Raw genomic sequence first — 24,059 nt, forward strand, 5'->3', positions numbered from 1 at the left:
CAAGTAGATGGATGTAGATGGGAAAGTGTTGTCATTGATACACTTACAGAACAGTGGTCTCAGTGATAAGTTTGTATACAAGCTTTACAAGACAATTAAGAATTAAGTCTGGTAGAAGCATTTTGAAGTTTTGGAAGAGTGTGAATATCTTTCAAACTGTGCTATATAAATGATGTAATGTATGTATGAAATATCTTTCTTTACTCGACCAGTGTACACAGAATTGCAATAATCTAACCTGGAAAGTAGCCCCAACAGTAGCATGACAGGTTTTCCCATCAATAAACTTTCTGATTCCCCACTGATTTCTAAGTAACCTGATGGTTAAGAATAGCAGATGAGCAAAATGAAACCTCCGAATTTGTAGACACTGCCAGATGGTTTGATTTCGTATTTTATAACTCCATGGTGGTACCTGTACCCCTAGTGAAAGATCAATACATTTTTCCTGATCAAGAGAAAGGTGGTATTTTAAAGCAAAGGACTAGAAACTGTTTTCTCTTTAGCTTGAGCCTACTGTACACACTAACACCCACTTCTGAATATCGGTAAAAGAGTGGGGCAATTTATGGAGCAAAGAATCAATGCTAGAAAGATTTCAGGGACTAAAAGGAAGATATAGCTGAAGATCATCAGCATTGAAGTGATATAGCTTCCCATAATGTTGCCTAGTGGGCTAATGTACAAACTACAGTACATAAGCAGGGGTCAATGACTTAGCCTCTTGGGGTACACCAGCATTAAGTAAAGGATGTGATGTGCAGAGAATTCACCAGATGGAAACCCTACTACTTTACAACTCAGAAACAATTTAATCCAGTCAAGGGCATATCCTTTGATGCCAAATGCTGTCTCAAGATGATCAAGCAGGACGTTGTGATCAACTATATCACATGCAGCTGAGAGATCATACAGAACAAGCATAAACCTTGGCAATATATTCAGTGAAAAGAGAAATATCAGTGTGGATCATAATAGAGCTGTTTCAGTACTTTGATTACCCCTATAGGCTCATCAGTTCAGTGAAGATTGAGAGAATAGTTGGTTGATGTTGTATTAATGTGTTGTTGTTGATTTTTATAGAAAGGTGATGGGACATAAAAAAACAAGGTGTTTTCTATTCTAGCCAAAGATGGTTGGCAGGCTGCACACATAGGCTTTTTAGTGTGTTTTTGCAGGCAGCAAAAAAATCACTGTCGGGCCACATGCAGCCCGCGGTCCACACATAGCCCAACTGTGATCTAAAAAATGTAAAACTAAGCTAATTACTAGCGATGATGGGGATTGTCATTCACATAATTTCAGTACTGGGACAATAATTACTGCCAGTCATCTTTCAATACCAGACAAAAAATATTGTTAATAGGTAATTTCATAAATATTCCTCACAAATACTGTTTATATGACAACATTATATCTTGCATATCATATATTTCTTAGAAACTCACCTTTAATATAATTCACTGCTTAGGTCGTCATCTTCTCTTTGATCATTACACTGTAAAAAAGAGAAATTGTTATGATGCTGAGAATTCTTTTATTTTTGTACTATTTCATTTGTAAAAAAATAAACTAAAACAATAACAATACAATAATAATAATAATAATAATAATAATAATAATAATAATAATATAGTAACTAGAACAATAATACATGCAACAATAACAGTAAACAAACAAAACAATAAAAATATTTACTAGAGCACACTCTGGGAGTGTATACAGTATTTCCGCCCACATCATAATTCCCAATGTATAAAATTCCCATGCATCTTTCCCATTTGATAAAAAAAATAATGAAAACATAATCCACCAGGATTCAAACTCGGGACCTGCCGCTTACAAAGCTAACATCATTTACCAACTAAACAATTAATACAGCCCGGTAGCTACTGTATCATGGAGGTAGCTATACACAAAACAAAGGAATTTTTCAGTATTTTGTAGTATTCATACAAAGTCTGAAAATGCCGAAATTGTAATACATTATCTCTATGTACAGCAAGCAAATACAGCCTTCCAAAAGGTTACTGTGAACTTAAAAGAATATATTAATTTCACAAAAAGTTGAACAGTATACTGTACACTGTATAGTAATTATGTCAACATTGTAGCAACTGAAACATCGCTACTGGTTTCTTGTATAGAGTAGGTATGTGTAATAAAATTGTATTAATTTGTTGTCATTTATTATCGATGTTAATTAAGCCTGTATATGTGAGAACCAATATAATTGAACCGTGAAAACCAATATGTATGTATGCAAATTGTTGTTTTGATGTATAGTTTTCACTGAGCCGATAAAAAAAATAAAACCGAAGCTCCCGTCAAAGCCTTGGCCTTTGTGTTTATTATGCATGTCTAAATCTTATTAGGTAGACCAACACAGAACACTTCATTGAAAAATTCCATGCTGCGTTACAGTATATGAGGTGATGTGAATCAACACAGTGATTATGACCGAGTTTTAATTATTGCAAGTATTTCATCTATTTGTTTAGTTCGCAGAAGAGCATTAATAGTCAATCAATGCTGGGTGCTTTTTAAAATATTTTCTTTGCTATCAACCTTCTTTAAGAAAGAGAATTCAGGGTAGGCGGTATGAAAATTAATCATATATTCATAGTGTTAATCTATTTCATGGAACAGGCGGGGAAATTGTTGTAAAAGCCTCTGTATTTCGCTCCCAAATGACGAGGGAAAAGCCGCATTCAGTCAACCTTGTTGTCGGCAAAGGCCAAGTCACTGATGCGCACTGCTCGTGTAAATCTGGGTGTCTATAACCAAGCACAGACACCTAGACCTAGGCTCACGTATGTTTATGCGTTTACAACCAGCTGTCTAAGGAAATTAAAATGTCAGAGAAAAAGTTTTTGATCGCTGATTAGTCAGTTTATCTGTCTATCAAATCTCGTCGAGATGTTAGTTGAATCATAAGAACAGGAATGTTTCGTTCAGCGCATGAAAACGCAGACTGAATTTTGGTTCAGGTTCATGTAAATATAGTGTGAAAGATCTTTTGTTAAAAATATACACACAAACTTGTTGAAAGTGAGTTTACTTTATATTGTAGGGGAGACTTTTTTTATTCCTTGCTTCGCATACTTATTTTATGAAAGATCATCGGAGGAGGGCGGAATAAAAATAAAAATAACATTTTGTTTCCTTATTTAGCGATAGTTTTCCAAAAAACATCCTAACGGTGGAGAAATAAAAATAAAATTTTATTGGTGAATGTAATATAATTAGGAAGAAATATACATGTCTTTGGATATTTCAAGGCAGCGGAGGGCGTAATAGAAATAAAGAAAAACTTTTTTTTTTTTCCTGAAATTTCCACTTTTTCGTGGCAGCAGGTGCACTAAATGGCCGAAAATGAAATTTAATTTTTATTCAAAATCATCAACATTTGCAGTCGGCAGGTTCGCTAATCAAGGTATAAAAAAAGTCTCGCCGTACATACACTAAAAACATTGCGATTTGCAACAATTATGTTTGGTGTGGAGCTGCCTATCCATGATGGAGTTGAGGTACATTGTTGAAATTTGTAACACGTACACATAATTATAGTTATACGCCTGTTGTGCAAGTTTTAATACCTTGTGTAACTGGCCACATGGTCAACGATCAACCCAAAAAGCTGTCTCTTATACACATCTAGATGTGTATAAGAGACAGCTACAGCATATCTTGCTTAAGGTTATACAGCTGTACCTAGAAATAATGTATTTGCAATTTAGGCATCCTTAGATTTATGTGACTCCTGGGTTCACGGGGAATGTTAAGAAGTCATTTTGTGATTATCATGATTTGTATACACTGTAGCTACCTAACCATGATGAGTTGAGTACATTGAGCTGAAAATTGTCAGTATACAGTACTGTAACTCGTCGAATAGAAGCTATGCCCGTTCAAATGAGCTTCTTTTCGAGATAGGCTTCATTTTGAGGCTACTTATATATACTGTAAGTAATGTTATTGATCATTGAATAATGTTGACATACCTGTATAGTTAAACAATTTCTTCAGCAATTCTTGGTGTCCACTGTTTTGGGAGGACGGCACCAGGTGTTTTTAAAGACAGAATGATCTTTCAGTCTCATTGGGAACCATTATGGACATGGTTGAGATGTTCATATAATGATGCAACCTCGTCATAAACCAGCAAAGCCTCACCTCACTTCGATTTGCTTTTTATCTGGTGAAATAATAATAATAATAATGATAATAATAATAATAATAAAAACTTGTAAAGCGCTGGTAAAACTTGTAAAACGCTCATGGCGCCCCTCCACAAGAAGTAAAAAATATGAGCGACAAAAATGATGTACAATGATATAAGCAGCTTTAGGATTACTGTCATATGATGTGGTTTTTATACACGGTTTCTTTAATTTATTTACAATTTTTTTTTAAAATCTCAAATCTTTGTCAATTATAACTGTTGACAATCTGTACATATTGTTTTTACTCAGCCAGTTATTGGTTTTAAATGACATTTTATTTTTCTCAAATATTTGAAATTAGACATATTACTATTATGCAAGGTCTGGAAATAAACTTAATGTAGATATGAAATACCAAAACAATTTGTTTTGACTTACTATTTTCACAGCTTTCTCCTTTAAATCCTGATGCACAAATACAGTTACTGTACTGTCTTGTCATCGCATATGCCACCATTCAAACAAATATTACAAATACTTGTACATTCTAGGTGCACCCCAGCGGCAAAGGTGGACATTCTGAATGAAATAAATATCTCAAAATGTTTTAACCTATGAATATATGGCAATGCATTTAGGTTTAACAAATCTAACACTGACTATTATTAAAGAAGCATGGGCTAAGAGTCTACATGGTGTTCACACAAAATGTGTTATGATTACGTACACTGTACAAGGATGCTATTGCTTGTTCAGTGGCGGATCCAGAAATTCGAAATGGAGGGGCCCCAGGAAGGGACATTCACCGCAGAGGGTCTAACCCACGTGAGACCCACCATGGTTGGGGCTGAGGTAAGAAAATTTATGATTTTAGCACTCTCAGACCTAAATTTAATTATAATTCTTCTTTTTTTTTCGAAATTTGAAAAAATTAGAATTAGATTGACTGTGAAATCAGTCAATCAATAAATCAGATATTATGTTATACTTAGCTGTGCAAACATTCAAACACAACTAGTGACGGATCCAGGAATTTGAAATAGAAGGGGCCAAGAGAGGGACTTTCACAGTCTATACCCTCAGCCCAATCATAGTTGGGGCTGAGGTAAGACCATATTGCATATGATTATCACGTTATTCAATTATAAAAGCAAATGAAACTTATAGTTATATGCATGGCACTATGCAATACAACATTCAAAACAATGTTATATATAATTCATAACCATGTTTAATGAGAATGATTAAACTAATTATTTAATCATTTGGTATCTTCAATACTTTATTTAGAACATGATTTATGTGAAACTTGACTATTTTCACTGGAATAATGCTACAACCATTTAAAAAAACAGCTGATATGCAAACATTGTACCATGTTATGTTTTTGTTATTTTTTATAAATAAACAAAGGTGAAGACGTACTTACAGAACATTTTTAAGACCTGTCAGGTCTCATTCTCAAACGGCATTTCATTACTTCCGTCTAGCAGAGGAATGTGTGATGACCTTTACAACCTACAGTACTAACTATTAACATCCAGATGAATTTTTTCAACTTATTTAAAACTTCAAAAATGACAAAAAAAACAAAAAAAAAAACAGAGAGATATAAGTATAACAACAGTATTTAATTTTAAATAATAATATTCCATAATTTAAAAAATATTTTTTTTAATGTTTTCGTATTTTATGATGAAATATCAGAAAATTTCTGAAACCTAATGTAAAGTCAAAGCACTAATCGGTGTAATTCCTCAACTTACAAAAGATCTAAATACTATAAATCCAAAATAAATCTTTTTTCCTCTGTCTCCCTTGCAATTCACTTGAACTGTAGGCCTACATTTATATTTGCTGTGAAATTTCAATTCTTTTCTTATCTTTTTATAGTTAATTAATTATCTTATGTACATATTAATGGAATTTGTAATTTGTGTGTATTTTTAACTTTTCACATTATTTCTTTTGTTTTTAATTTGTTTTGTTTTAAATATGTAATGACATGTAATTCAGATTTACTGTGAAATGAGGACATGAAAATTGAATTATTATGATTTACCAATAGTGTTAACTTACTTATTCAGGCCAATTTCTGAAGGTGGAAATGCCCTACTGCCACTGGATCGATGCACTTTTAGATTCTAGAGAGACAAATAAAATCAAAAACTGCAACAACTGAACATTTATAGTAAATGCAATTAGTTTAATGATGGGTTAGAAAGAGTGAAATTAAGTTTCAAATTTTCTTTTCTGAAATAAAATTTCCACCAAAAATCAAACTTTAAATATAAAGCCAAATAAAATTAATTGATCATATCACCTCAAATTGTGGGTCATCATGAAAATATTTACCCTTTCATTTCTGATTTTAGCACTCACAGACCTAAATTTTATTATAATTCTTCTTTCTTTTTTTTTTCTTCTCATTTTCTTTTATAATTAAGAAGTTGGAGGGGGGTGTGGTGAATCCGCTACTGTAAAATCAATCAATCAATCGAATATTATTATGTTATACTTAGCTGTGCAAACACAACCAGTGACTTTTTAATCACTAGGCCTACCCATATTTTATTCACACTGGACTTTGGAGTGAATATTCAAGATGTTATGGCATGCTAGCCTAGCCAGGAGCCTAGCCTAACTAAACCTACCAGCTAGGCCTAGCCTATAAAAAGCTAGCCCTATGATGGTTGATGGTCACTGTTGGAAATTTATCCATGCTTAATTTAGCTAGGCCTAGGCTATCTAGCCTAGCCTGGGCCTAAAACGAAAATAGGCCTATGGTGCCTAAATCATCTTGTTTTGGTTTTGATATATAAAATAACCTTAACATACCTTTGATGCACCACACCGGGCGGTGGGTGAAGTAACTGATGTGCTAGTACTAAATAGGCCTGGCCAAAGGATTGATATGCCTATCCTACTAAGGCATAAGCCTAGCCATGCCCTAGAGGCATAGGCCTAGGACTAGGGTAGCCTAGCCGCGCTAGCGTAAGCCTTATTTTAGGCCTGCTAGCCTGTCACCGTCCTAGGCTAAGAATGCTACAAAATCGATTCAATAAAAGCTTTTTAATTATTGATTTTATGCTACAGTAAAGTAGTTAATTAACTCACTAGGCTTTCAATGGTTCCTTATTAATAAAATAAACAAAGTAACACACTTACACAATAGCAGGCCTAGGCTAGGCCCAAAACGCTCAACTGGATTTCAATTTTTCGCGGGGCTGATCGAGCCATCGAAGGCAACGCATGCGCAGACATTGTTTTCGTCAAAATCGTATTATTTTTAAGATTGGAATTATTGAGCAGAAAAGATATACCCGTAGTCGCGCGAATAAGCGCCCCGTTTGAATAAGCGCCCATATCGAATAAAACCGCCCCTCCTAACGTGAAAATTCACTTAAGCGCCCCGTTTGAATAAGCGTCCCTTTTAATTTGAATAATATCATAATATTTTCTTTTTAGCAATCAATAATCCAATTAATCCTGGGACTGCTGCTGTTGGCATAATTGAGCTGCAGAGTGGAAACACATTCTTCTTAGGTCAATATCAAAATGAGGACATTTCTCTTGGACAGATGAGAGCTCCGATCCCTGGACAGACAGTATATTTCCAACTTTACTCTTTTTACATACTGTAGGCCTATTTGTCTATGCCTAGTCCTACTCCTCTTTTTCTTTTCCGACAATTTGCACCTTTAGCACATTCTCATCTGAGTTTTCAAATAAAAAATACAATGATCCTGCCATCCTGCTAATCTCAATCGGCCGATGGCTAACAGGCTACCACTATACTCACCACTACTATTTGCATCTGCTTCGGTATTTTGCTGTTATGTAAATATTCACGCGCATTCTTGTCATGAGCCATGTTCTGTGAACGATTATCTTTTCTAACCACCATTCGTAATGTCCTTACTCTAGACTCTTTGTCAATCTAAAGTCGAATTACGTCCTGGTCCCCGACCCTTTTATGTTCACTTGGATAGGATTATCTTTGTAAGACTTCTACGAATGGATACCTTGTTTGAAGCAAGAAACCAAGTTGTCTTTATTCAGTACCGCTCGTTTATATTTGTAACATAACTTTTACCACTCTATATATTTCCATTATATTGTCATAAAGAATATCTGCTATGGTTTTTGGGAAGAATTTGCAGAATCAGCGATCTTTTGACCTTCATATACGTAAATTTCTGCACACGTTTTCAATTTGAATGGCTGAAAAATCTACAGGCTACATGTTGATACCAACATCATGCAAATCCATCTAATAAATCATGATCATGTGAACCTAAATGCTAACCACTACCCCAAACATTGCCATTGATTACAAAAGTAATCAACAATGACCGAAGTACATTTAATCAATTTAAACACTTTTCTTGTTAATATCTTTTTTTTATATTCCAATCCATATGTTTATTAGTAATAGAAAATACTAATTGCTATCAAATCTACTCATAACTGTAGATTTGTAAACGCTTATGAGTGAATAGAATTGAAGGGCCCAGGGAGGGTACTTCCACATATAAAAGATCTATACCAGGGGTGGCCCCGTCGGAGGGCCGGAGGGCTAGGGCCCCTATCGGGGAGAGCTGTTCCCCCCCCCCACCCAACTGTCGGGGAGAAAAGGCACAATTCGTCGTGGAGAAAACAAAATTATATGTATTTTCTGCATATTAGTGGACTAATCTATTAAATAAGCCTTTGTAATTCCTAAATTTTCAAAATTTTTGGGGGCTAGTTCGCCCCCTGGACCACTTTCTAAACCTTTTAATCGAAGCTCGACCACGCCCACTTTGCTTTCGTCGGGGAAATCTGACCCCTTGTGGGGCATCGTTCCCCCCGTCGGGGACATCGCCCTCCACCCCCCGTCGGGAAAATCCTTGAGGCAATTCCTGGCGCCACCCCTGATTATACTACCTCAGCCCCACCATGGTTCGGGCTGCGGTAAGACAATTTGATTATGGAACCTCATGACCGGAAATTGCACTTCCAGACATAAAATTTGAATATAATTTTCTTTATAAATCTCCATTTTTTTTTATTTTTTATTTGGAGGTGGGTGGCCGGCTGGGTCCCCTTAGATTCTGCACTTGGTACTTAGCAGATGGAGGATCTATACCACTTCAGCCCCTCCGTGGTTTGGGCTGAGGTAAGAAAATTTGTGATTATGGCACCTCTAAATGGCGGGAAATTACACTCTCAAACTTAAAATTTGAATATAATTTTCCTTATATCTCCATTTAAAAAAAATGAACAAATTAGCCCCCACCCCGCCAAATTGTATCAATTCCTAAATTTTCAAAATTTTTGGGGGCTAGTTCGCCCCCTGGACCACTTTCTAAACCTTTTAATCGAAGCTCGACCACGCCCACTTTGCTTTCTTCGGGGAAATCTGACCCCCTGTGGGGCATCGTTCCCCCCGTCGGGGACATCGCCCTCCACCCCCCGTCGGGAAAATCCTTGAGGCAATTCCTGGCGCCACCCCTGATTATACTACCTCAGCCCCACCATGGTTCGGGCTGCGGTAAGACAATTTGATTATGGAACCTCATGACCGGAAATTGCACTTCCAGACATAAAATTTGAATATAATTTTCTTTATAAATCTCCATTTTTTTTTTTTTTATTTGGAGGTGGGTGGCCGGCTGGGTTCCCTTAGATTCTGCACTTGGTACTTAGCAGATGGAGGATCTATACCACTTCAGCCCCTCCGTGGTTTGGGCTGAGGTAAGAAAATTTGTGATTATGGCACCTCTAAATGGCGGGAAATTACACTCTCAAACTTAAAATTTGAATATAATTTTCCTTATATCTCCATTTAAAAAAATGAACAAATTAGCCCCCACCCTGCCCTTGAATGCGCCACAGATTTCTGAACAAAGTCGAAGTCAAGATTGCTTCCACGATCGCAATGACTTATTTATCATGAGGGTTATCCTTGTTATGGGTTCCTCGACGCAAACTTCCCCCGATGGATAAAAAGTACCCTTCTATGTAGCCCGGATATGATACTCCAACTGTGGCGGGTCCAGGAAGTCGAAATAGAGGGGACTCAGGGAGGGTTTTGCGCAAATAGAATGTCCACCCACCTCATCCCTACAACTTGGGGGCTGAAGTAAGAAAAAAGTTTGATTATGGCATCTCCAGATTGCCAGAAGTGGCATTATGAGATTAATTAGTTAAATACAATTTTGTCCGTTTTCTCCATTTTTTTTTTTATTTTGAAAAAAATTAGGAGGTTGGGGGCCTGTGCTGACTGGGTTCCCCATTGAATCTAACACTGTTCAATATAACACTTGCCATAATAAATCATTTTGTATCACAAATGATTAATTGCTAATGTCAAGCGAAAGATATTTTTATTCGTAAGATTTTTTTTTTTTACTCAATACAGTTTCACAACCTATAACACATTAACTACAGTGTACTGTAAATTCTGTAGTTAACCTTAAGAGAACTATTTTTAAAAATGGCCTAATTAATTATCTTATTGTTTTCGTTAAATTAGATGGAGTTTAAATGCGGTTATATTCCGCTAGTTTGAAGGTTTACGGTTTGCCAAGCAGTTACACTAGCTATACATCTTCGTGCTTAGCATAAAGAGAACTAGAGTGTCGCTCCATTAAGAGTGCCTACCTCCCCCCATATGCCTAAATACAGAATTCACGAAGGCAGGCGATTTTTTCTTCATGCTTGAGGGTGGGTTTCAAGAAAACTTTACAGACGCGCATATACAGACGTCAATCAAACTTTGGTTGCTCAACTCAAAAAGGGAACCTGTAATGCTCGTTAAAAATGAAAATAAAATCTATATTTTATAATAATAATAATAGGTCAATTTATAAGACGCAAATAAACAAGGTGTCTAAGCACCAAATAATAATAATAATAATAATAATAATAATAATAATAATAATAATAATAAAAATAATAATAATGACACTGCAGCGTTCGTCAAATATTTGACACTGGTGCTGGGAACAGTCACAAAAGTGTGGAGGGGGGGAAGCCCCCAGTAGAAAAAGTAGGCTGGTCAATCAAGGCTCCTGCCGCCGTTGGTTACAAGCATAGATGTTACCCCTACCCCAAAAACTGTTGTTGATTACAAATTTCTAGGATCATAAACAATGTACAATAACGTCAATTTTTGCATTCCATATATCAATATGTACAAGAAAAAAAAAACTATTTGTATCAAACACATCCAAAATTTGAGATATAACACTGACGTTAGAAAAAATGGGAAATTTTTATTACCTCCATCGGTACAGGGATGGTAGTTGACTCCCCCACACCCTTCCTTGTTTGATAGGAACCCCGGTCACCAGGACTTTTTCTAACTAAAAATATTAGTTTTTTTTAATCAATTTTACGTAATTTTGATTGCCAATCCCTATATTGTGGTCCACGCACCTCCTGTCGGCAAATATTTGGAGCCAACGCGGACTCAAAATGTTTCATCATATTTGTAAATTCAGCCCTCCGTATCTCTCTGATCGTATTTAATAAATCATTAAATGATTTAATAAATCATTGTTACATTAGTGGTTAATGACTTTTGTTACAACAGTGGTTACATCATTTGTTACAATAGTGGTTAATGAAATTGTTACAACGATGTTTGATTTTTTATACAACCGTGGTTTATGTTACAGCAGTGGTTGATTTTTGTTAAAACAGTGGTTAATGTTACTACAGAGTTGATTGTTACATTAGTGGGTGATACAACTTCTAATAACAAATTGTTATTTCGACTATAGTTGCAACTAAAACATGGTATATCTAAACATACATTATATGCGGACTAATTGAGATTTCAGTTAAAGTTAAAAAGGGGATATATACACAATGCAAAACTAATAAGGTTAAGGAACTAAATTAGTACCTACGGTACGGAAGCACCTAAGTGCCATTCGACTTGAAACTTGTCAAGATAATTTATGTTGTCAAGTCGACATAATATACATATTATGTCGACATGTCGAGATAAATTATCTTGCCAAGACGACATACTAAAAATGTTATGTTGTCATGGCGAGATAGGTTATCTTGACATGTCGACATATTAAAAATTGTATGTTGTCATGGCGAGATAGATTATCTTGACAAGTTGACATAATAAAAATGGTATGCTGTCATGGCAAGATAGATTATCTTGACAAGTCGACATAATACAAATTGTATGTTGTCATGGCAAATTAGATTATCTTGACAAGTCGACATAATACAAATTGTATGTTGTCATGGCGAGATAGATTATCTTGACAAGTCGACATAATACAAATTGTATGTTGTCATGGCGAGATATATTATCTTGTCATGTCAACATAGTAAAAATGTTATATTGTCATGGCGAGATAGATTATCTTGTCAAGTCGACATAGTAAAAATATTATGTTGTCATGGCGACATAATTTATCTTGCCAAGTCGACATAGTAAAAATGTTATGTTGTCATGGCGAGATAGATTATCTTGACAAGACGACATAATACAAATTGTATGTCGTCTTGTCAAGATATTTGATCTCGACATGTCGACATAATGTATATTATGTCGACTTGACAACATAAATTATCTTGTCAAGTCGACATAATATATTATGTCGACATGTCGAGATCAACTATCTTGCCAAGACAACATATTAAAAATGTTATGTTGTCATGACGAGATAGTTTATCTTGTCAAGTCGACATAGTAAAAATGTTATGTTGTCATGGCGACATAATTTATCTTGCCAAGTCGACATAGTAAAAATGTTATGTTGTCATGCCGAGATAGATTATCTTGACAAGTCGACTTAATACAAATTGTATGTCGTCTTGGCAAGATAGTTGATCTCGACATGTCGACATGATATGTATATTATATCGTCTTTACAACATAATTATCTTGACAAGTCGTCAAGTCGAATAACACTTAGGTGCTTCCGTAGTGATCTAAGTAATAGTGATGAATTCGTTCTCTAATGCAATGCAGGATTGTTGATTTATCTATAAAGCGTTGTTGTTTGTTCCTGTTATGTTTTCATTCAGTTTACTTTTTGGAATCACCTCACTTGACATTTTTGTTTGTTTTGAGAATTTCCCTGTATTTACTATCATTAATCGCCACGTCTCCGCTGTAAGACCCTAACAAATCAGATAGAAAATAAAAAAATTCTCAGTACTTTTTGTAATCCTAGATGACGCTATACTAAATGTTGCTACGTTAGCATATTTATCAGCTATTGAGCTTTTGCAACTGTATGCCCATGAATTAAACTATAGGCTAAACAAAAAAGAAATTAGATTTTATATTATTTATTATTTACTACCAATGTAAGATATACAGAACATCCCTCCTTTGGGAAATTCCTCTTGAAACGCGTGAGAGAAAAATATTTATATTTGAACACTATGAACCCCATCCCTATAAGGAAAGGGGGGGGGGGGGAGACACTTCCTGGGTGGAACAATGGTCAATCAAACCTTTGTTTGATGATCACACTCCTTTGTTTTAATATATATATATATATATATATATATATATATATTTGTAAGAAAACGCAGACAGAAAGTCATGTAAAAATGTTGAGCATTTAATATTAATAGGCTATGAAAATGTATAAAAAAAATAAATACACAAACACCAATAATAAACCATTGTATTAAAGCCAGGCTCCGGAGGGATAAAACAATTTTTGGTATAGACACAAAAAAGCATAATTCACAAAAATCTAGGGAACGATTAATGAGATAAGCTTATAGATGTTTTGAATATTTAAGAACTGGGGACAAGGCGAAAAAGGGTGGTTACACCACTTTTCCTTTAGTTTTTTAAATATTCAACCATTTGTATCTCATTAACTGTTTTTGAGGTTTTCGTGAAATGTGCTTTTTTCCATGAGGCTGGTTTTGAATGCAAATGGAAAGATTTACGCATGGCAAAACAGATTATTGTACTTAGTTACTTTTTGTTTTTAACTTATTTAATACAACCCATTTTAATACAATGTCAGAAAATACAAAAATGGAAAATTAATCTATATCTATAAATATTAAAATGTTCTATACAAAAAAGGTAAGGTAATAATTTAAGGTAAAGTATATAAGGATGTTTTTTGAAAGATAATGATAACGCGATTTTGGTAAATTGTGTCTGATTTTATAATTATAATTTATATAGTATCAATGCATTTATTTATTTATAAATTATTTATCATTTGGGTATTCGTATAAGTTATAATATGTATTAGTTTCAACTTTGTAATTTAACTTTCTTATAATAATATTATTTAAGGAGAGCTTAAATTGCTTAAAGGCACTTGCATTTATTTTCCCTTGCCAACATGAGATGTTTGCCAAAATTTGTATCCGGGACGAAAAATCTAAAAATGACCACATCCTTTTTAAATGACCATGCCCATTTTTCAGGCTAGACAATATGAACACGTTGCAAAAAAGTTGTTCTTTTATAAAAGAATACATAATGAGGGTATCAAATTTCAGAAATCTCACTTTAATCACAAGTCCCATTCATATGGAAATTAGCCTAAATATGAAAAATAGTGGGCCACGCCCATTTTTTTTATTGGAAGCACTATTTTAACAGAAGGGTAGACAATTCTTGCAAACAAGGGTTTTTCTTAATTTAACGAACACATATGATGAGGGGATACAATCTTTGTAGTCACATGTCCTTTTCATATGAAAATTTATCCTACTTTGCGAAAGCTTTCCAAAGCGTGTTCAGTTGACTCATCCCAAAACACACCACATAATATTATAATTATTTTATATCATAGGGGGCGGCACAGTTTGGACGTTGGGTGGGCCCAGTAAGCACATTTGCAAACAAAGTAAGGGCTCCCGGTAGAATCTGAAGGCCCTCGAAAAATGTATCGTTTCACTTCATGGGAGACAAATTTTGAGATTTTTTTTTTTTATTGTCTAATGCCTTCCGATAAAAATGCTAATCAAAGTGGATACGGCTTGGACGATACACAGTGTCATATCAATTATAAACCAACAATTGAATAAATGTCGCGATCGATAACATGAAGAATGTTAATTACTCATTATGAAAATCATACTGATATATTAATGACATGGTCTATAAATGGTAATACTAGAAACCATTTTATTGGGAAAACCTAAAAAATGCCTCACAGGTATTAGATGATTAAAACTGGTCTATTCCCCGATATATTCGTCTCAGACCTCCTTCCTATTCGATTCCTCATTCATCAAAACTCCCTCCAATCACATTAATTTTATTTATCGTAATTTGCCACTGTATTCCCTGGACTCCTTTTTTTTTTTATTGGGGACAATATGGGGACCATTTCAATAGTAATAGTAAAACAAAAGGATCAGGTCTAATACTCATATGTCTTGTATTGTTAATGTTATTGTTGCAAGCATGAAATTAATAGGTCCATGTTGTAAGTACGGGCCTAGTCCAGCGCCCCAGACCACCATATAGAAATAGGAATACTTTTCCCCTATATTTAATAGGCCTACACTACATAATCAAATATTCTCGATCATCCGTTTTCAATGTCTGGAACAATGTGAAATACTGGCCCAATTCTGCTCGTTGCTGGAATATTTTTCGAACCCAAAATCTGTGTTAGCGCTGATTGAGGACATTTGCTTTTCTTCTCTGCCACAGAAGAAGCAGAAGCTTCAAAAATAGCACGCGTCTACTGTTGACAGCAAGAGCTGTGGTGTTTCACAATCGTTCGCGTGACCAAAGCGTGTATGCAAATGATAATACCATCGCGTGAATACTGCGGGTTTAGTTAGCAGAGCTAAGGATGGTTCACACAAGTTTACGAATATCCGTCGAAATACCGTATAAATTAACAGCAATTATGTAAATAATTTTCACAGAAACTGGCGAATATCTTCATGGCCATCGATAGGTGGGGGCAGGCGACACGTTCCCACCCCGGGACCCTCTAATTTTTTAAGTAGCGGGACGTCATACCAATTGTCTCCTCCACTTTTGACCAATCGTCTATAGTTAAAACCCAACTTTTCAAAGCGAGTGGAAAGAACAACAACAATTACTAATGAATGTACGATTTTTTTTTTCTGTTCACTTGTGCTCTGTTTCAAGTGGGTACATATTTCCGGACCCAAATCGACTAAAAACGTAATTTTGTACATTTCGTAACCATGTAAGTAACCACTGCATCGATTTTATGGGTGCAAAGGTTAACAGAGGCTTAATTTGTTGGGAAAACAATGTAATTGTACGTTGTTAAATTGGGAAGCGTGTAAACCTATTAGAAGGCCAACATTTTTACAAACTCAAAAGTGCACAATTATACTATAGGCCTAAACGGTTTATTCCTTGTATATATATTATTAAGACACGTATATACTACGGTAATATTTAATATTATCTGTATACATAGATTCCTGTTTTTCCTAATTTCAAAAAATATAGTCAATTTAATTTCATATAGAAGTTAATAAACAATAGTTATACAATCTTACGATGAGTTAAAAACGAAAATGGAGTTCTGTCATATTCTTCATTGTATTGTTTTTTTTTTTACATTTTTACATGGTACTAATGCTCCTTTATGACGCATAATAATGTAATGTAATGTGGTTCGATTTGAGCGCGCTTTATATTGAAGTCTCAAAGCGCTCGGGATGTGGACTTGCTCGCACAGTAACTTTCTTCTCCCCTAATGGTGTCTTCGTGTCAGAGCTACCTGGTAAACCGGTACCAGCTATCTCTCGTCTGTCCACAACAGGGGATATATGAACTAGTACACATGAGTAACCCTAAATAAAATCGTCTCAAAAGATGTACTGCGTTTTTTATTTTTTATTTTTTTTATACTACACACGAGCCATCACTGGGCCTACGGTTTATAGTCTTTAGACGAGAAGACTTCTTTCACCACCAGAACCATATGCGAGCGTGCTGTTGGAACCAGCGCCGATATTATGGCTGTTTTTATTATTTATTTTTAAAAACATATTCCTGTGTAACAGGAATAAACCACATCACCATGATATAATAAAGCAACATCTTTACTACAGGAAACAACTCTACTCTTGTGTTCTATGTAGTTTTTCTTTGCTTAACGATTACATTGTTTTTCTTTTGAAAGGTGTTTTTTATGTCAACGAAATAACTGGGTTAGGCCCTATATCAAATTTTCTAGTATGCATGATATTGACCTGTATAAAAAACCAAGTTTTAAAGTGTCGTATCATGATATATTTTTCAATGATTGTATTATGTTTGTTTTAGGAATTCCCATAACTAACCGAAAACATAAGTCCTTGAAATGTAAACTGGTGGATTGATTGTTATACTAAACACTTGAAATCTGTTAGACCTATCAATCATCTTCATATTACGTGGCAGAGCAGAGTCGGCTAAACTGATGATAGCCACTGTGTGCGCGCTGAACCGTTGATATTTATGGGTCCCATGTTTAATTCCCATTACTGCTCTCCTAGTATTTCAGTCGGAGTGCTGAAATGCAAGCTACGATATAGCACAGTTGGTCCCGTGTGCATTATGAACCATGTGAGTTGTGGATTGCCTCCCGGTGTACTTCGGACTTCGTGGGTTATCCTTGGTGTGATTCACACCAAACATACTCCTCCTCCCTCCTACGCTTGTATACCACAGATCAGATCACAAATAAACGTTTTTTCCTCATTTCCAAAATATTGTTCAATGATGTTGATGGTGAATAGCGAAATTGTAATTCAATTTGAATACTATACAATTTCAAATACAATTAATTATCATAATTTAAAATGTAAAACGATTATATAAAAGCAATATAAGTTATAATAACAATGAATATCAACTAAACAACAAAATAATCAAAATATAGAAAAAAACACAATAGATATTAAAGAAGATCAACAATAATACACTTACATTGGTTAAAATTTAAAAAAAAAAACAAGTTTTTTACGCTGTAGACTACTGTGTATTTTATTAATTCATTTTATTTTATTGGGCTGATAAGCAATGAACAAATTATCATTCGGATCTTCAAGACAATATTCTCCAATATAGAGTTCTCCATTTCTTATCTTACCCCATGGTTTAGTTTAAATTTTATTTTGATCGCGGTTTTTTTTTAAATTTTTTTTATTTCATTAAGAGTAGGCCTACGGTTAACAATTAGTTTAAATTTAATTGCCGCATGAAAGGCTCAATACCTATTTAAGAAAAAAGAAAGAATGTTTGACTTTAGTTTAGGCCAAAGATCAATGATGTGCCAAGCAGCGAACATATCAGTATTGAAGGTGGCATATCAATTCACAAGACAAACATGAACACAAGATGCTCTACATAAATTAAGTCTCATTGTGATGTTTAGGCAGTGGAGTTGTTTTGGTTCTGAGAAAAAAAAAATCATGTTACCGTAACAGGATTTGAACCAAGGACCCTGTACTTAAAAAACAAGTATCTTAACTCCAAGATAGTTAACGCCACTCAATTATTAGATCAGGAGAGGTGTGTATTAATATTGGAACAGGTACAGATGTAGTCTGATGGAAAACAAACTGATGAGAGAGAGATAGCGAAGAGGCGTGGGAAGGGAGGGAGTAAGAGAAAAAAGTGTGTACTGTAGTATTAAGGTTCAATAATATTTAACTTATATAACCATTGTAATTTGTTTATTGATACCCTTTACCTGTTGAATTTCTCAACTTTGTTTCAACTTAGCTTGAAACCGTGTTTACTACAATTGTAGTATTGATATATTATTGGTCATTCTAATATAACAAGCAATTACACCTGGACAATTGAACATTAAATTTTCCACACAGTTGATTGGAACTTTTTAAACCAAACCTTTGATAATTTTAATATATCCTAGTTAGAAGTTTCTAACAAACATCCTTTTAAACCATAGGGAATGAATTTCTCTATTATCCAATTACAAACCCCCTTAAAATATGTGGGGGAACCCCCCATGATCTACTGTACCTCTCAAGCTACAACTGCGTACACTTTACTATTAGAACAACACTCGATTGTAACCTACCCACAAACCACAGATATAATATAGGCCTATGTGCAAATATTACAAATGTATACCAACTTCTAAACAATGTGGTGTGCATCCAGTAATTGTAGGTCTTATAAGCAGACCTTAGAGGGCGGTATGTAGATTTTGACATAAACCACTTCCCTCGTTTTTAAGGACAGGGTTTTTCCTAGTTTTATCACTTGGGTTCAGAGAGTATCAATAGGTTACTACAATGTGTCTGCGAGCACCTACCATATAGAACAACTTTTTAGAAAGCCCGGCGAGAATTTTTATATTATTTTAAAGTAATAAATTTCCTAATAAACTTTTGGACCGACATACTGTTTATAAAACCGAAAAATTCAGGCTCTGACTATTTTTTTCGCATTTTTTAGTATAATGAATAATATGATAATGATGATTCAATTCAGTTGCGTAGCTAGAGGTTTTGGCGCCCGGGGGAAAGAGTAGAAAATTGCGCCCCTTTCCCCACCCCCAATTATAATTATAATATTTTGAAATAAATTATTATTGGTTGTATAGACTTGAAGCATATCATGCACTGTCTAAATAATTAAACTCGAATAACTATTATATTCTAGCTCTCATATGTTCTTTCTTACCCAGGGTGGCGCCAGGATTTGCCCGAGGGGAGGTCCGAGGTCCGGGGGGTGGGGGCGATGCCCCGACGAGGGGAAAGATTTCCATGACGAGAGCAAAGTGGGCGTGATCGAGCGTAGCTTTAAATCTTCCAAAAGTTGTATGGGGGGCCGAAGCCCCCAAAAATAGTTGACTATTTATAGGTTTCAAAGGCTTATTTAATCGAATTTTAGTGTCTACTAATAATATGTACAAAATACATATATTTTTTTTCTCCCCAACGAATTATGGTTTTTCTCCCCGACTGGGGGGGGGGGGGGGGCCGCCACCCCTGTTCCTTACTATTGAAACCGCATTATTCGATGTTCGGAACTTTGTATACAACTTTACCATGTGTCCTAATTTGTAAGGCTGTTGTATTTATCTCATACAGCTTAGTATTCTTATTCTCTAAATTTATATTATAGCAGCTAGTCTTGTAAGTTGCTGAATTTTTAACATTGTTCAAACTCGCAACTGTATTGTGTGTGTTTTTGGATCAGCAAATAAGTTAATAACATGATCAAAGTTAGCAATGTTGTCTGCTTCATCACGCTCAATACTAAGGTGCCAAAGCAGATAGTCTCAAGTTTCCAATCGTGGATATGAGATATGGCAGGATGAACTTTAGTCATTTAGACATTACAGAATAGGATAAAAAAAAAAACAAGAGAAAACAGTCGGAATGGAATGAAAAGAAATCAGAATCTGTAAATTTGCCAATAAAAACAACGACATTCAGATTCTTCTTATTAACTGGAAAAAAAATCATGCCTGACGACATACATAAATGCTTATTTTTTTTACTCTCCTTCTCCCATTGCAGCCCCCCCCCCAAGCCTGGCGCCCGGGCCATGTGCCTTCTCCCTTCAACCCCTAGCTACGCCACTGATACAATTCAATTCAATAATAGCGATAGCAATAACGCAATAAAGATATCGATGTCAAATGAATTTTGTAATAGAGATAATTAAAAATACTAAGTCATAAACCATTAAATGTGTCTAGTAGACAGTAAATGTTACTGGTGGCTACTGCATAAAATGTAAGATGGAATTGTTACACTGCTTGAAAGAAATTTTCCCTATGACATGGTGGTAGAACACAACGTGGGGGCTACACAATCAAATTGCATGGAAAACTGATTTTATCTCTGTGTCCTTTGACAACATTTTTTGTTTTAAATTTTAAAAGAAAAGCACAAAATCTCCATAAACGCTTTGGTCTATTTGAATACTTTTGGTTTCAAACTGCTCAGAACACATACGTTTCTATATCCTCTAATTCAATTGTTCCATGAGACCAAATGTATATCCAGATATTTCTTAAAATGTTTGGGCAAACATATGAAATGATAATACCTCTGCAATGCTTATATCTACAGAAATACGTTTTATGTCAAGTTATTATTGGCAATCATGGTTTTCCGCAAATAATATTAAAAAGGCATATAGCATAATTATGCCATAATTTGTTGATAGTTGTCTTTACATAATGTAATGTATGGTAAAATATTTAGGCCTAAAAATAGAAAAGTCATATTCTTCTTCCATAAATCATAATCAATAATAATTCATAATGATAGAAATAATATCGCTAATGGTAACAACACAAATTTTTGCCATTGCGGACTTTATCGCTCATTACGGATTTTGAAAATCGGCATTTTCTTTAATTTTGAGTTTGTGCAACTGAAATATGCAAGAAATTGATATATATGCGTATTTTGTAGAATTCTAAAAGAAAATCTTCAAATTATAGTATTATACCATTGCTTCTGTAATCGAATTGAAATTAAACATAAATACAAACATGTTGCAGATACAAATGTTGACATATGATAAAATTATCGATCATTATTAAAAAATATATATATATTTAGAAACGGATCGAACGTTATGATGATATAGCCGAACTACTGTCTTGACATTATACAAACTTGTAATATGTATATGGGACATGTATATGACCCAGTAAAATTGTAGTTTTTATTTATAAATGTCTGATTATATTATTTTTTTTTATGAATTCGAATGGTAGGCTTACTCGACTTTAGTTGTTGCAGGTTTCTGAACTTTTATGAACTTATATGAAAGACCATAGGAAACAACCATTCTATAATGTTATAAAATCATATAGTGTTTTTACGATGGATACCTTTAATAAATTATAGTCATCTTCGCAATCCAATACACAACTATCCAGTGCGACTTCAAATGTAAAGTATATAAGAATATTTTGCTTATAAAACGATTTCTTAAACATCATATTATGATGTATATTATACAATCAGAAGATATGATCAATGTAGAAGCATTATATAACTTTAGCTTTAAGATAGATAATATATACCAATTTATTATATATTGTGAGCTGCAGGTGCTGGCCTAAAATAACTGCATATTAGAAGATTTTCGTTTGAATTACATAAAATGTATTACTTTTTCAAATCCATATCTAAAGACAACGTCATAACGTATTACGTGGAAGATCCTTTTAATACAATCCAGTATAACATTCAAAACATGATCAATTTGTTGAAAGAATAAAGCGTCCGAGTTAATAAAGTAAACTAAGATTAAAATAGAGAGTTCTGTTCAAGGGCAACTACCCGGTAATCTAGCATACACACATACACAGAATGATATAATATATTCATTATTATTATCATTATATTCTATTCACTGCAGGGCCTATATCAATATACTGTAATTGTTTTCAATATATATTTATTTATTTGTTTGTCTTTACACCTTTGTAACAAATAAAATACACAATCGCAAGATATATGCATTCTACCCAATGACTTGTAAATTAACTAAGATCCAAATGGTGAGTCCTGTTCAAGGGCAACTACCCGGTAATCTAGCATACAAACATACAGAAAATAATAAAATACATTCATTATTACTATCCTTATTTTTTATTCAATGCAAGGCCTATATACATATAATTGTTTTCAATATCTATTTATTTATTTGTTTGTTTTTACAGCTTTGTAACAAATAAAATAAACAATCACAAGATATATGCATTCTACACAAGGCAACTGCAATATAAAAGAAGCTAACAATTTATTTTAACAACAATTAAGTATTTCATAAGCCATAATTGTCACCGGAATTTATATAAAAATACCCTGTATTATTATTTACATGTATGACAAAATATCCTATTTTATATCATTATTATTATTATTATTATTATTATTATTATTATTATTATTATTATTATTATTATTATTATTATTATTATTATTATTATTATTATTATTTTATTATCATCATCATCATGTTATTATTATATACATTTTTATTGTTATTATTGTTGTTATAATTATTATGACCCCAAATCGTCGCCTGCCTTTTAACGCTATACCCTGTTTAAAACGATTTGATGGCTTCTAAGAAAAATTGAATTGGGTGTCTTAATATTCCTGGGTTTGGTTATGTGTGGCTCAACCAGGGTGTTGATAATTAGCTACTGTTTCTTAAAGCGTTTGAATAACGATGTAAAGATTTTTATTTACAAGAGTGGAGAGCACAAGCAGACTCACGAAACATTGCTTTTATCTGAACATTAAACACTTTATTCAAGCTATAAAAAAAATTATCTACAATCCGTTAACCATATTTAAGCATAGAAGATGTATTTTAATGTTAAGAACTGGCTAAACATTTATATGCTTCATTTTAAAAAAAAGGAAGTCCTTAGTAGAAGTCATTACTGTATATAGCATTGGGCCGGATGCCTTAAGATTTAAGTAAAGGCACGCTAAAAATTACCGTATGCCTGAAGTAAATGAATTATTATTACTGTTGTTATCAATATTAATTATACAATTTCAAATGACTAAAGTCAAACCATTTTTAACGTTTTTAAGGCGTACATAAAACAAAGTGATCGTAAATTTAGGATATGTAAAATGTAAGTTGTGAAGTACTAAACATACGGTATTAATCATATATTTCTCTACATGGCGGGTATGTATCGAGCGTATCTCTAATCAGACATACTCAGGATGATCCAGCTAACGAATATACCAGCAATACATGAAAATTAAACTAATCTTCATTGCTTTCTTCATTTTCACCTGCAATGAAAATTGTAAACCATGTAATTAAAATAAACCAAACACTGACATACATTAACATAGCGTTGCAACGCCATGTATATATGTATTGTATGTATGTATTGACACACACACACACCCACCACACCCATATACAGTATA

The 24,059-nt window shown here is 34.0% G+C and overlaps 1 long non-coding RNA gene across 2 annotated transcripts in view; it reads right to left on the reverse strand.

Annotated features, from left to right (window-relative positions):
- LOC117116385 overlaps positions 1–7,422 on the reverse strand; it is a 17,963-nt gene extending 10,541 nt beyond the window's left edge. The window contains exons 1-6 of one of the 2 annotated variants that reach the window (XR_004446740.1): positions 7,335–7,422; positions 6,246–6,310; positions 5,596–5,735; positions 4,605–4,745; positions 4,005–4,198; positions 1,449–1,498 (exon numbers count right to left, since the gene is read on the reverse strand). This is a non-coding gene — a long non-coding RNA (uncharacterized LOC117116385). Of the gene's footprint in view, positions 1–1,448; positions 1,499–4,004; positions 4,199–4,604; positions 4,746–5,595; positions 5,736–6,228; positions 6,311–7,334 lie in introns of both variants that reach the window. The other variant, XR_004446741.1, reaches the window with a different exon arrangement.
- Positions 7,423–24,059: the final 16,637 nt, after the last annotated feature.

This window comes from Anneissia japonica, unplaced genomic scaffold, assembly GCF_011630105.1.
Source record: "Anneissia japonica isolate Jap-2015-1 unplaced genomic scaffold, ASM1163010v1 scaffold287769_len469884_cov163, whole genome shotgun sequence".
Classification (NCBI taxonomy): domain Eukaryota; kingdom Metazoa; phylum Echinodermata; class Crinoidea; order Comatulida; family Comatulidae; genus Anneissia; species Anneissia japonica.